We start from the raw sequence: 15,673 nt of genomic DNA, 5'->3' as shown, positions 1-15,673 counted from the left end.
TTGCAGGATGGAGGGAGGCACTGAGGAAAAATCAGACAAAATTTTCAATCAGGAACAATCAGGTTCTTGTAGATCTTTTTTTCCCCATCCCTTTCCTGCTTAACTAAATAAATACACTCACAGTTTCACTATTTTGCTTAACAGGAGGAGCAGCAGGAAGCGGATGGTAAAGTAACATGAGCAGCCAGGACTTTATCGAAAAAGAGAAATACAAGAGATATTGATATCATAAATTATGCAATGGCAATATATGTGACCTGAAATATGTAAGGTAAGTAGATAGGCAGGCAGGTAGATCTGAGGATTTGCAATACTGGTTACATAACCTTGTATGAACTGAAGTCTTTAAAGATGTTGCAGAGTTGCATTAACATCTCTTTAACGTCAAATATCTGCTCCTTGCCAAGGAAGTAATCGCAGGTGGGATGTGTATAGAACTCTCAGACAAAGAGAAAGACAGACTTATTTAATGAAAAGTCTCGTGTCCTGCCATGCCTGCAGGTTAAACTGAGGTGTTTCTAATACTTCCCAAATCTAAAAGGGCCCTGAATGTCAGAGGGCTGAACTACACATTACATAGAAGTACTTTGGGGGAAAGTAACTGCATTGGAAGAGAGAAATGGTTTGGATTATTTAATGAAAAGTCTTGTGTCCTACCATGCCAGCAGGTTCAGCTGAGGTGTTTCTAATATTTCCCAAATCTAAAAGGGCCCTGAATGTCAAGGGCCGAACTACACATTACATAGAAGTACTTTTCGGAAAAGTAACTGCATTGGAAGGGAGAAATGGTTTGGATCAGGGCCATGGTGCTGTGAAAGGGATCTAACCTTTTAAGCCATCAACTTATCCCCTCCTGGGGTGGGGAGGCAGGTAAGCCCCACCCTGCATGATCAATCACATGACACTGCACGCACACACTATTTGAATTGTGATGACCATTGTAGCGTTCGTACGGAGCCCCCGGTCGTCTCACGGACTATTGACCCGTACACCACTAATCCGCTGCCACCAACCAGGTCCTTCCCGGTAAAATCACTTCAGCCTCAGTCAGGTTCTCAATTAATAAAGAGTGTATTTTATTTCAGACACAAACAAACTTTTACAGCATTCCAAACTTTCTTAGTCTTATTTTCCTCTCTCTATCTCTTCTACCTCCCCTCACTCAAGAACCCACTGCCCTAACTCTCTCTCTATTACCAGCTGCCTACCAACTGCTTCTCCAACTGCCTTTCCTAACCAGCCAACTCACTAAAACCAACCAACTACCCACCAACAGCTCCCAACAACAACTCAAACCTCGGGCTAAGCCCTTTTATACACAGGTAGGCTCCGCCTCCGGCTTTCCTATTGGTCTATATTTTTAACCCTATCTCTCCCCCCCGTTCAAACATTTTCTAAATGAACAGGCAAACGCCACAACCATCAACTCTGGAGGTGAACGGCCCCCTCAAATATTTTATTGGGGAGGAGGCCGAAGGGACCGCAGCACCTAGGAGTTGGCTGCTGTGTCCCGTCCACAGCTAATATCAGATTCTGGCAGTGATCTGGAAACTAATAACAGCAGAAACAATCACCAAAATCAGTGACAGGTTTTTGAGAGGGGTTGGGGATCAGATACCCTTTTTATGTCCAAGTGCCTACATTCTCTTTTTCTCTCTTTCTTAGCCTAAGTGGCAGTTTCACATTTTCCTTTTTATCCAGATATTTCTACAACATGCCCATACATAAGCCCAAGGCACCACTTTAACTTGCTCCTTCTACTGTATCTTCCAGTCCCAGATCCAAACTGTCCCTGTCTACTTCTCCTAAAATTACTATGCTGCAGAACACCACGACGGTTGAATTTCTCTACAACTGAGGCAACTCGTGAGGCTGTTAATCTGTGGACCCTTTTTGAGTTTTGTAAATAGATGTTGTTGGTTGTCATTTTCAGGGCCTCTATCATTCTGACTGGTTTCCAGAGCCATAAAGTTATGGGCAGTTGCTTTGTCTCATTATCTCTTGGAAAAATACAGGGTCTGCCTTTTTTTTTCTTCTTCTTCTTATTGCTCCACTAACTTCTCCAAACATTCATTTCACTTTCAAGAAGACAGAGACAACTGAAACCATGCAGAACCTATATTAACAAAAACAAGAGAATTCCAGCAAAGTTCTAAGCGCTAAAATAAACAAAACCCAAATAGGTTCAACTGCTAGGATTTTATTTTCCCTTCTCGTTTTTCAGTTTTATATTGAAGAATTTAATAAGAAAAACAGAGGGGAAGGGGTAAAGACACGATTCCTGTGAAGTAACCCATTCAGACTAATCCTAGGGAAATACTTTTAAGAAGACAATGAGAGCTCTCTTGGATCAGACCAAAGGCCCACATACAGACATGAGGACAGCAGCATTCTGCCTATTAGTGCAGACCCTCCAAATGTCCCTGCTTTCCTGCTTTAGAGAAGCCACCCCAGTTTCTGATTTGATACTGGAATGTACCATTTTTCTGTAGGATGTCCCTACTTTCACTGGAGGAATGTTGGAGGGTATGGAGTTATCCGACCCCCGAGCCATCTAAAGGCAATCCTGCATAGGGAAGGTTTTTAATGTTTAATGTTTCATTATGGTTTTATATATGTTGGAAGCTGCCCAGAGTGGCTGGGGTGGCCCAGTAAGATGTGTGGGGTATAAACAGTAAAATTATCATTATGGAATGGGATGTCCCTATTTTCATCGGAGAAATGTTGGAGGGTATGCTAGTAAGTCCCAGCAGCAGCTGGTATTCAGTGACATACCGTCTTCAGTACTGGAGGAACTACAGAGCCATCACAGCTGTGGCAGTCAATGACAGCCTTATTCTCAAGGAGTCTGTCTAACCCCAATTTAAAGCTATCAGAGTTGAGGGACATTACTACATTCTGAGGTAGCAAACTCTGTGCACCGTATGAAGAAATACTTCTTTTCGTGTGTGCTGAATCTCCCAGCATTCATTGCATCCCCTCCGCCAACATTTCTCAGATGGGAATACATACATCCTATTTCTACCCTCCAACATTTCTCTGGTGAAAATAGGGACATCGAAAAGCAGGAACTTCCAGGATCAGATCAGAAACTGGGACGGCTTCTGTAATTCTGGGACTGTCCCTGGAATATCTTGGAGAGTGTGTATGACCCAAGGATCAAAAACCTTTCCTTATGCACTTTCTCCACACACCATGTATAATTTTATGCACCATTAGGATGTCTCCTCTTACCTGACTTTATTCCTTAGCTAAAAAGCTCCAAATGTTGTAAACACAAAGGAATTCTTCCAGCCACTTGATCTTTTGGGTTGCCCTTTGACTGGCTCTACAATACCCTTTATGAAGGTTGGGGACACAGTACCCATGTATGCCCAGTTTTCCATAGATATGTATAAAAGTAATTTGATATTGGTTTTTGTCTTAAAGGTGTAGTGAATGGCCATATTGCCACTGTTGGCCTCCTCCTTTTCCCTATTCCCACTGATGGCAGCTGAGGCAACAGCATGAATACAAATTGAATCTCTGCACCATCGTGAGGGCGAGTCTAGATGTAGAATGGCTCTCCGGATTGGGCTATATCCTCCCCATTGGTTTTCAGAGAGTTTAAAAATGAGCACTATGAGGGAAAAGCATATAGAGGAACAGGCCATCACAACTTTAAAGAGACTGCACTAATTAATATTATCTGAGGAGATGGAAATCCATGTTCAGATCAGTTGCTTTAAAGTTACAGAACCATATCTGAGCTTCTTTCTTTCTTTTTTAAAGAGGGAAATGTATAATAACCCATGTGAATGATATTCTGGGCTGAGGGTACGCTATAATTTCAAAATAATTGCACATAAGCCTGGAATCTGAGCCGTGTATCTCTCTCAAAAGTGGAAATTTTATCCACTGCATGTGGACATTTATTAAAAATTAAACGGTGATAAATAATTCACAAGTCGCAAATCTGAATGAAGTTTCACAGTTTGGGAGGAATCTTAAGTAGCTTTTAATTATATGATTAACTGTTTCTTCCCCTCACCCCCCCCCCACCAAGGACTGAAACCTCAGCTGCCTACCCAATTATCACATGGATGTGTTTGTACTGTATCCACCTTCGCGTGGAAGCTCAAATTCCACCTTCTCTCCGCTATGGGCAAGCTCCCGACTATTCCTTGTAGCATATGGTAGCATTTTATTTCATATTTCTATTTATAAATACTTTATTATTACTTACAAAACAAACTTGCACATTACACTGCAGCCTCGCTGGTTCCCAGCTATGCAATAACAATGAGCATTCTTGCATTGCGCTTGCCTCAGCAAAACGCCCAGGTACGGCAGCCATTACTATAATTATAGCCTTTTATTATATCTCCATGTGTTAATTATTAAAAAAATAAAACATGTTATAAAATCTTAATTCCTTATTATCTTTTTACAGCTAACAGCTAGAGGAGCGTAATGAACTTTTCATTTTCACTCCCAGCAATCTTATTGCATATTATAGCCGGAGCAAATATTATGCTTATGCTGAATGGACAATATTTGTCAGTTTATTCAGAAGGCTTTAAGTCTGTTGCAAAGGAAGATAGGTTTCAACCAAGAACATGGCCTGCTATGATGCTATGAAGGCCCTAGGAGCTCATCCAGTGTGACCGGTTTCCACATATATCAGTTCCTTCCTAAGTCACACAGAGCCAAGGAACACATTTTAAAACAACAAATGCTACAGCCCTTCCTGAAAAGTACAACATATGACTGCAGGGGGAGGAATGGTACATTTGAAAACACATTCTCTTCACATAGGAAGGAAAAAAATGTCAAGGAGAAGACATTTTTCCACACTCTACATGCACAGTACATAGAAGTACAGTGGTACCTCAGGTTAAGTACTTAATTCATTCCGGAGGTCCATTCTTAAACTGAAACTGTTCTTAACCTGAAGCACCACTTTAGCTAATGGGGCCTCCTGTTGCTGCCACGCCGCCGGAGCACGATTTCTGTTCTCATCCTGAAGCAAAGTTCTTAACCCGAGGTACTATTTCTGGGTTAGCGGAGTCTGTAACCTGAAGCGTATGTACCCTGAAGTGAATGTAACCCGAGGTACCACTGTACAGTGGATGCTCAGGTTGCGAACATGATCCATGTGGGATGCACGTTCGCAACCCGCACTGTCCGCAACCCACAGTGCCCATACCCGTCTGCGCATGTGCGGGTTGCGACTCGGCACGTCTGCGTCTGCGCAAAGTGCGATTTAGCGCTTCTGCGCATGCGTGACTGCTGAAACCCGGAAGTAACCCATTCTGGTACTTCCTGGTTTCGGCGGTCCGCAACCCGAAAAAACACAACCTGAAGCATCTGTAACCCGAGGTATGACTGTAGTCAAAATGTCAAATATGGAGTTCCCCCTCAAGTATCAAATGCAGTTATAAAATGAAACAGGCTCAGGTTGGCTGTACTGTTTGCGGGGAGCTGAATGTGAAGTATAGTTTCAGCCTCACAGAACAGCCAGATACTATCCCCACACACACACACACACAAGCACAGAATAGAATAAAAGTTGCAGAGCTCCACTCAAGGAAGGAGGAAACAAGGAACAGTGAAGCAGTACCATACCACTTTAAAGAGTCATGGCTTCCCCCAAAGAATCCTGGGAGCTGTAGTTTGTTAAGGGTGCTGTGAGTTGTTAGGAGCCCCCCCTTCCCCTCACAGAGCTACCATCCCTAGAGTTCCCTGGGAAGAGGAGAGACTGTTAAACCACTCTTTGACAGGGCTAGAGGTCTCCTAACAATTCTAAGCACTCTTTAAAAAAAAAAATTTAAAAAAAAACTACAGCTCCCAGGATTCTTTGGGGGAAGCCATGACTATTTAAAGGTGTACTGCACTTCTTGAAATGCACAGTTCCTTCACCATCCTTAGAGCAGACCCAATGAAACCGGAACTTTCTTTCATTTCAATGGGTCTGCTCTATGCAAGTTTGGATCAACTCCTAGTCAGGCTGAACTGAGACTTTCCCTGTGCCTTACGGTCCTCTGTGGTGCTCTGAGCACATCAGTGGACGAACAGGGTAGAAAATCATTAAGCAGCAGCATTGTCCTTATCATTCCTGGAAGAAGCTGCTTTGCTGATGTAACAGGTACCAGCTGGACGGCAGTGCAGATGCACCATCAGGAGAATCAGATTGGTTCTGCTGGTGCAACCATGCAGCCCAGGCCTCTCTACCGCCTCACCTCTCCTCCTCGAGTGACCAAGTGGCATGTATGGCCACTAACTGGTGATGGACAAGAGTCCTGCTCTCCCTTCTTGTGGTTCTTTTTTCTTTCTTCTCCAAATAGACGTGTATCCTGTACAACACAGACCCTCCAAGTGTCCCTATTTTCCAAAGACGGTCCCAGATTTACAGAAGCCGTTCCAGTTTCTGATTTGATTTCAAAATGTCCCACTGTTCCTTAGGACGTCCCTATTTTCATCAGAGAAATGTTGGAGGGCAAGGACTTATGCGGCCCTGGAGCCAAGTTTCTATGCAACCTTTAGAAGGCACCTGAAGGCAGCCCTGTATAGTTTTATCTTGTTTTTATATACGTTGGAAGCCGCCCAGATGGGCAACTCAGTCAGATGGGTGGGATATAAATAAAAAAAGTGTTGTTGTTGAATAGGACACCCCTATTTTCATTGGAGAAATGTTGGAGGGTATGAAAATATAGGCATGGCCTTTGTCAAGTAGAGCACATGAACTCTTTGCTGGGAGTGAGTCCCACTGAAAATAATGGGGCTTCTAAGCAGAATTGTGTTGTCAGTAGCTTTGTATACAATGCTATTGAACTACCAACCTTACTGTATGCTTGTGAAACATGGACCACTTATAAACACCATCTCCAGCTCCTTGAAAGATTCCATCAACAGTGTCTCTGAAAAATTTTATACATCACTTGGGAAGACAGACGAACTAATACTAGTGTACTGGAAGAAGCAAAGATCACCAGTGTTGAAGCAATGATTCTTCAACATCAACTTCGTTGGACTGGACATGTTGTGTGGGTGCCTGATTATCACCTTCCAAAGCAACTACTCTATTCCGAACTTATAAATGGAAAGCATAATGATGGTAGTCAACAAAAGAGGTTGAAAGACTGTCTCAAGGCAATTTTTTAAAAAATGTACTATAAACACCAACAATTGGAAAACCCCTGCAAGTGCTCCATTTGGAAAACAGCCTTTACCAAAGGTGCCATAGGCTTTGAAGACACTCGAACTCAGGACCCAAGGGAGAAATGTGCTAAGAGAAAGGCACGATTGGCAAATCCACACCATGATCAACTCCCACCTGGAAACCAATGTTCCCACTGTGGAAGGACGTGTGGATCCAAAATTGGCCTCCATAGTCACTTACAGACTCATTATTAAAACCGTGTTTATGGAAGACAATCTTACTTGGCTATGAGTGATTGCCGAAGAAGAAGAAGAAGAAGAAGAAGAAGAAGAAGAAGAAGAAGAAGAAGATACAAAGTTCCTTTTGCTGTAACGGCACAAGCTTTTTTTTTTTCTTTTTACCGAGGATTGCTGAAGCAACTCCATAGGACCAGGTTATTCACATCCATTAACATATTGGAGTTAATGACCCCCTCTTGCTGTAGTTTAAGCTCCAGAGACTTTAGCAGAAAGAGTTTGTAGCATGAAGAGCATCGTCCTCTAGAAGAACAGATTGTGGTGTAAACAGCTTGTGATGTATATGGTCTTCTGCCAAAGTGGGAGTCATTGCTTGTCCCCGTGTTCTTGTTTGCGTGACCCTCCACACAAGAATGAAGATATATAGCATTCTGTCTCCCTCGCCAGGTGGGAAGCAGGTGGTGTGCCTCGGCCATATGGGGTGACAGCAGCATCTCTCAATTAATACTTGAAAATGAATAAATAGAATGTTTTAATAAATGTTTCAGTAGTTCTAATAGAAAGGGGGGGGAAAGGCTTTAAGAAGCTATTATGTCTGGGGCTCTTTTGTTACAGCGGAATTGAAATGACTTCCTTCCATTTGTATTTGTTTTCATGAGCGTTAAGAAGCGCTTTCTGCTCCCCCTGTTATTCAGCCTTAATGACAAACATATTCACACTGTTTTTGGCACTGTTCTCGGAGTCCTCTTCCTCCTTCTTTGCTGTCATGCTCCTCAGCTTCATTTGCCCACGCTTCAAGTTAATCCATTTGGCCTGTCACATTTTGTCCATAGCATGGCAACGTTACTACATGGAAGATATATCACAGATCTTCATCAACAAAATCATGGTTGCTGCCACGGCCGGAAGGAATTCTTGTGGAAATTGAAGTAAGGCCCAAAACATGTTGCTGTTTGAGGTGGAGCAACAAATGACACACATACAGAGAGGGAGCTGGGCTTCCACAAATAATCATGGGAACCGTAGTTTGCAAAGGATGCAGAAAGTTGTCAGGAAATTCCTTTTCCCCTCAGAGAGCTGCAATTCCCAGAGTTACCTGGGAAGAGGAATTGATTGTTAAACCACTCTGAGGCTTGAAGATCTGTGAGGTAAATAGAAGTCTCCTAACAACTCTCGGCACCTTTAACAAACCAGTGTTCGCAGGGTGCTTTGGGAGATGCCACCACTGTTGAAGTGTATGAATGATTTACATCTACTGTGTGGTTTTGGCCTCAGTTTCTAATTTTTCCAGTCTTAAGTTGTTTTCCACGTTTCCACATAGATTTACATTTTTTCAAAGTCCTTCTGAAGATTCTTATTTTATTTATTATTTGTTTATTTTATTTATTATTAAATTTGCATACTGCCCTATAACCGCAGGCATCAGGGCAGCTCATCAACATTTAAGTGCAAATTTCTCCTAAAATATGCATTTATGTATCCAATTTTGTATACTATACACATTTTTTGCAATGAAATTTCCCCTAAGGTGATACATATTTGTGTTGTTGTTATTTGTATACCGCCCTGTACTCACAGGCCTCTGGGCAGCTCACAAGAAAGATTAATTAATTAATATATGAACATTATTAATATATCCTGCTGCTTCCCTTCTCCCGAACCTCCAGTGCAACTAAAGCTGAAAGAGCAGCACCAGTGAGAGGTGTGCAGTGGCAGCAAAGCAGGAAGGTTGCTGGGCAGATGCCCTGGCTTGTCCTGCCTGTTCCTCTGAGGCTCACCTGCCTCCCTCCACTTGCCTGCCTGGGCCATCTGCCTGCTGTTCTGTGGTCATGCTGCAGTTCACATGACCGTCTATTGTCAGCCATGAAAACTGCAGCGTGACAACATCCTTACATTTACATGTATATAGGAGGAAAACTGTGGCCCTGGTATAAATCCATTACTCACACCTCATGTCTTCATGGGTGTGGCAGTAAACACTGGAGTGACCTCCAGCAAACACAGCTGCTGCCTAAAATGGAAAATAGGTCTGGGACTCCTTAAACTGTCCCAAGAATTCCCTCCCTGATTTGTATATCAGTAATATACATGCGTGAATCCTTGTGATGCATTTTTGTGTGGGTCAGGGAAAGGACAAAAGTAGTTTGAAAGAAAAGTAGGGAACAATATAAAATATTATTATTATTAAATAAACACACATTTTTATATCAATTTCCCCACTGAATGAGTCATGATGGATGAAATAAAATGGCAGGGGGCAGCCTGAAGATGTAATGTGAGAGAGGGAAAATTGCTTAGGGAGTATCTGAGATATCACTAGTTGCTAACTCAGAAGCTCCTCTGTTTAGTGTCTAACAAGATATCCTGGTTTGCTCTAACAAGTACTCTGTAGAAACCACCATACCTGTATCTACAGGAGCCTTGTCTCATATAGGTCATTTAAAACGGAACTTGGCAAAGGATTGAAACAATAATCTTTTTTAAAAATGCCACAGGGAATATTGCTATATTAGCAAAGAAATGCACTAAATGACCTATAAGGGATTTTCCATCTCTAACTTCTGTTACTAGAGCTGCATTGTTGCTTTATAATGTAGTTTTCAAGTACAATCTGGTCCCTATAGAAAAATAATTAATGGAAACAAGTATGAGCTCTGGAGCAATATGTTATTGTTAACATTAATCTTCAAGTGAAAGGAAAACAGTATTAGCTTGTTTGTAAAGAAAATCTTTTAAAAAGGAAAAGAAAATTTAAAGCCACATGTCTTAAAAATGAATTTTCAAGGTAACCCCCTACTGTGGTGTTAATAAAATGGGCTGCCTGGGAAGAACTGCCCTCTTTTCCTTGCAGAGAATGTTAACAGTGGGTGAAACCAATAAGATGGTGAGAGAAGAGGGCTGAACCAGATGGTACAGCCCTAGCTGCAACCAGAGAAAACTTTATTTGTTTATTTTTATTTCAGAAGATTTCCATTCTGCTTGACTGTAAGCAAAACAAAGCCTCCAAGTAGTTTACAAAAAGAAAGGAGGAACCATTTGTACTGTATCCTTTCATGGCACACCAACCCAATATGATGGGACTCGCAGAAGATTGCAGCTTCTTTTTCCATTACTAGAGAAGCCGTAAGACGAGGTTGGTTTCCATGCCCCCTGTCCTCCCACAGGACACTGCTTACATCAGTCATTTGCACAAGTGAGCAAGCGGCAGTAATGTCTACATGATCACAACGATGGTGCTGCATTTTGGCAGCAACTGATATGACCCAGCCTTCAGGGAGGAACGGAGCCAAAGTCTCACTTGGGGACAGGACTGCAGCTGTTTCTGAATGCAGAAGGCCCCAATTTCAATTCCTGGCATCTAAACAGGAGCAGTGCCTGAAACCCTGGAGATTTTTTTGCTAGTCAGAGTAGACAGTTGTGAGGTAGGTAGAACATTGGTCTGACTTGCTAGGAGTTCCTATGTTTGTAAGTTATTGGTTCATGTGTTCTGGCTTCAGAGTTGTCAGCAATCCTGGGTTTGTTTCTTTAAAACACAATCCCGCCCCCCACTCAGAAAGACATTTACAGGAAGAAGTGTGCTTTTGATCCAAAACATCAAGAGAAGGAACAGAAGAAGGGGGAGGCTCTCAATAATTTAAGGCAGTCTCCTCATTTGATAACCATTCTCTCTCTAATCTCTTGAACTTCAGGACCAGAGAGTTTGAGCAAGGCGCTGGCACCAAGTCAGGAAATGAGGCATCTGCAGTGGGGTGGGGGGGAGGGGGCAGGGGCTGGAATCCAGAAGGCAGACTATTAACCAAGCCATATTTTCCATAGAAACTGGTTTCTCTCCTCTTCCGAAATGCAGAATTTAGGGGGGGGGGTGGCATTAAGCTGCTACAACATGTCTCTGCCTACAAGGAATGTGCACACTGCTCAGAAAGAAATTTGACCATTGTTAATACATAGTTCTCTTTCAATCGTACTGGGAAACTAGAAAAGCCAGGATCCCATTAAAAACTGTTTCAGGACAACAGCAAGAGAAACAGGATCAAAAATGCCTCTGTGCAAAAATGCCCCCCCACCCAAAAAAACCCCCATCATACCAAACCTATTTGCACCCTTCTTAAATTTCCCCCTGTCTCTTCTGAGGCCAGGTAACCTCTTTTTTCCCTTCTCCATGGGCATGCTTAACTGATTCAGTAAGTAATAGAGGCCACCTGCTTTAAAAGTCTGCTGTGCTAAGAATCTCCATCTGCCTTCTCACAAAACCTGGTAAACCCGGGAGACAGGATTTCTCATTATCTCTTCAGAGCTTTTCTGTTCCAGATTCCACACACAAAAAAGTATTCAGAATTAGGGTATCTCCAAAAAGTGAGGGTGTTTCTTTGTTTCCTCCTTCAGAGTCAGCACTGGATTTCCAGACCATCACCCGAGTGACTCAGGATCCCAGCAGAAGCACCTCCCTCTGTATGAGGGTGAAGTCTCCTGAATCAAAAGTAGTCCACCAGCAACTTTCTTCCCGATCGTAATTTTCCTCTCTTTTTTTTTCATTCCTATTAAGCTGCATGACATCCTTGTAGCTACTGCTTGAATAAAAGAAGTGTTATCCTCGTTTTCAACATGACCTAGCAGCCAGGGGGGGAAACGGTACCATCATCCAAGGAATGGCAGCTATTCAGTACAGATCAGTAGCACCTTTATGGGCGAGGGTGTGAGAACAGATAACATTTTACAAGCATCTTTCAGAGACAGAGAGCAAGGCAGAGCAGCTATATCTCTGGTTTAACAACGCATTTCCTTGATGGAGTGTGTAAGAACCATATTAAAATACTGTTGAATTATATTTGACTCGTGCTGATCCTATGCATGCTAGCCACAAACTATATGGGCCACTGGATCATTCTAAAAGAAGGCACAGGATCGAAGAGTCAAATGCACCTTTCTATATCACAGAGGCAGGAATTCCAAATTGGCATGGCTTTCTTCCCTAGGCAGGAAACTGCCACTAACATACGGACAATGGGTGGTTTTCTGGCAATACGCCTCTTGTTTCTGAAGCTCCTACAATAATCTTCAAGGAGATCAGAAGGCTGAAGGTGGATTGACTGTTGTCCTTGGGCTACTGGCTGCCAGTTGCTACCCCAGACATTCAGGCATATCAAATCCTGCCCATTGTGTTATTTCCAATTAAACACAATTAGAGGCGAAGCCTGAGAAATCCATTCACGGGTTCCTGGCATCTCAGCGTGCGGATCTCAGATCAGTGAACCAAAGCGACCTGATTACAGTCCAGCATCACAAAGTCACGAATGAGGAACTTTGCACTGATAGTCACTGGGTTCAATCCAGGCTTTTTCTTCAGCAAATGGAAGGGTGCTTTCCATTTGTGGAGGGAACCAGGAACCAACACAGTCTCACTGGTAGAGGATGGTGTGGTGATTTTGATCAGCCCCCTCTTTCCCCCTTCGGCCCATAGCACCACCTACACACCATTCCAGAAAGTTCTCCAACCTTCTGAAGCGGCATTTTGGGGTGGGATGTGGAAGAGAGGGAGCTGCAGAACTCCTTGGATCAGTACCCAATATCATTTGAATGCATGTTCATGTTAATTTATCTGCTTTATATGCAGGGACATGTTTTATTTTATTCATAAAACTTTGCACAGGACTGAAATGCACCTCAGACATTAAAGAATGAAACTCTGCAATACAGACGCAGAGATGACAGGCATATGAAGACAAAGAAAGGAAAGCTATTTTACATATAAAGAAAGGAATGGAACTAAAATGACTTCAGACATGTCTGTTTCTATTTCATAACGTTTGTCCTGGAGCTTTAGAAGAAGAAGATGAAGAAGAAACTATTACAGAAAGGGGCCATCGAAGAAGAGCAAACCTTGTAACCTTTGAGGCCTCAGATTCCTAGCAGAAAGCCCTGCACTGAGATTGTTTTTTAATGAAAAACAAGCACTGGGGGTATTAAACACACCCAGCATCCCAATACGGACTCCACATGTATCTCTCTTTAACATTGACATTTCCTGAATTAAATCTTCCCTGCAGCAAAGAAATCAGGACGGAGAGGGGAGCTGTGAGGAGCTTTCAGCAAGGCTTCACAGCTGGCTCCGAATGAGTTGCAAGAATGACACGTTCCTAAAGAATGTTTGACGAGGTGAGGTGGAAAGGAGGTGGAAGAGTGAAGTCAAATGTGCACTGCTGCCTTCTCTTTCCAAAGCAGAGCCAATGTTTTCTCTGCCAGAGCACATGCCTAGATGCTAAGGGCCACATGGCTTGGGGGCAGCGCAACTCCCGCCATGTCCTGAACCCACAAGAGCTTAAGCTCTGGTGGGGGGCAATGGTGCACCTGCAAGCCCCACCCTCCAACGTCCCCACGTGCAACCAACCCCATGTGCATGTACTCCAACCAGGGAGGGGGGGGGGATTTGAGTAAGCTTGCTTTGGGGGGCAAGCCTATGAAACAGACACTTTCTGAAACAGGACACGAACTGAAACACAGCCATCCTTCAGAGTTCACCCTTCAAGCTGCACACATAAGGGCAGCTAAGACTGGAACAATGAGAAACTGGGAGAACCGAAACTGACAAGATTAATCCATCCCTGACACCAACCTTCCCATACTGAGTTGGGAATGTCTTCAAGGGGCTTTTGCTTGTGTTTGGCTGAACATCAGTAGAAAGCCTGCACCATTTTATTGGAGTCCTTTGCCGCATGGAGGGCTCTCTTTGTGTCCAAGCAATCATGAAGCCACTCAGTGTGGGAAGGTCAGGGGGTGAGTGGGTAAGACCAATGCATATAGGAACCTTTGTATGTTCCCCTGCCCTCCTCCACAGTCTGAACATTCCTGAGTTCAGGAGCAAGCCTGAATACACCTACAGACACCACTGTTACTGCAAAAAATGGAAGTCAGTTAAGAAATCTTCTTTTCATTTTAAACTTTTGCAATGACAGTCACACCATGATGTCATGTCACCACCAAAGGATGGCTCTTGGAATGCTTTCTCTAGATGCACACATGTGAACAGTGTTCGGTCACCCACACAGTTTTCTAACAGTTAATAACCTATCACCCGATGTCACCTCAAAAGCAATGTGCTGACATGGAGTCATATCACGCCCCAAACTACCAGTCACCAAGGGCAGATTGATTGGGTTTTTAAAAAGGAATTGATATGCATGCATGTATGAACCAGTCCTTAGTGTCCTTTTCACATTTCTTTGACTGACCCAGAAATTAAAATGCATGTTGGATAAAGAGAGCAAAAAGGGGTTTTTTTGTGTGTGTGTGGGGGGGGGTGTTTGCTGCTGATATGAATTGCTATAAAAACCAAGGGGATATCTCTTTAGCTTAGAACGCAAATGTGTTAGAGCTGGACTGGTACATTATGCTGCTTCATAGTGGATGTATCCCAAAGATTCCCACATGGCCATTCAAATACTACACTGCTCATGATTTTCCCAATGCAACAATTAAGCCCTGAAAAATACAATATTTGACGCAAGCCCTGGCAAGAATAATGAGTTGAAATGAGAATAATGAGCTATGTTAGAGGCTATTTTTGAGGAATGGTATGGTAGGAGAGGGACTGTGGCTCAGCAGTCGAGGGCTTGCTTTGCATGCAAAGGATCCCTGGTTTAATTCCAACTATCTCTAGGTAGGGCTGGGGAAAGACTCTTACCTGAAGCCCTGGAGAGTCATCAATGTCAACATTACTGACCTTGATGGCCAGTGACTTAGTATAATATCTCTTTTCTCCAATAGCCACTTCAATAGCCACAAAGAATTACTGAAGGCAATAGTCGGAGTGTCTGCTCTCCTCCACTCCCCAAAAATAAGCAGAGGAAGGGTCTTAATTTTTATTCATAATTCTTGTATTTACTTATCCACTCCCCCCTCCCTTTTTCTAATTCTTCAACACAGTTCACTCAAGCCTTGGAAATATAATCACTTGATGAACGGTAGTGTAAAAAGGCACAGCTTCCTCCTTCCTCCTCAGCCAGAGCGAACATTTATTCAACTAGGCAACCCTTGCTGGCTTGACGTTTTATCAAACGGTCACAGCATAGCAAATGGCAGTGTGCAATATGAATGATTAAACCTTTCTAATTATTTCAGGGTTTACCATATCCTGCCCATCTAAGCCTGCTTTAATTGAAGGACAAAAAAGATCTCTAGTTGATAATATATAGTCTTCAATTGGCAGATAATTATCATACTCCGTTCTGGGGAGAGTTCTTTGTAAATCTCAGCATATGCCTTTATGTTAAACAATTAAACTACATCTGGATACAGAGAG

The 15,673-nt window shown here is 42.9% G+C and overlaps 1 long non-coding RNA gene across 1 annotated transcript; it reads left to right on the top strand.

Annotated features, from left to right (window-relative positions):
* Positions 1 to 1,146: 1,146 nt before the first annotated feature.
* LOC310765812 lies at positions 1,147 to 3,946 on the top strand. The gene is made up of 2 exons (XR_014549819.1): positions 1,147 to 1,322; positions 3,430 to 3,946. It is a non-coding gene; the product is annotated as an uncharacterized lncRNA (long non-coding RNA).
* Positions 3,947 to 15,673: the final 11,727 nt, after the last annotated feature.

This window comes from Podarcis filfolensis (assembly GCF_964270895.1).
Source record: "Podarcis filfolensis genome assembly, chromosome: 6".
NCBI lineage: Eukaryota > Metazoa > Chordata > Lepidosauria > Squamata > Lacertidae > Podarcis > Podarcis filfolensis.
Note: the sequence above shows the minus strand (reverse complement) of the source record. Positions and strands in the feature narration are given on the sequence as shown.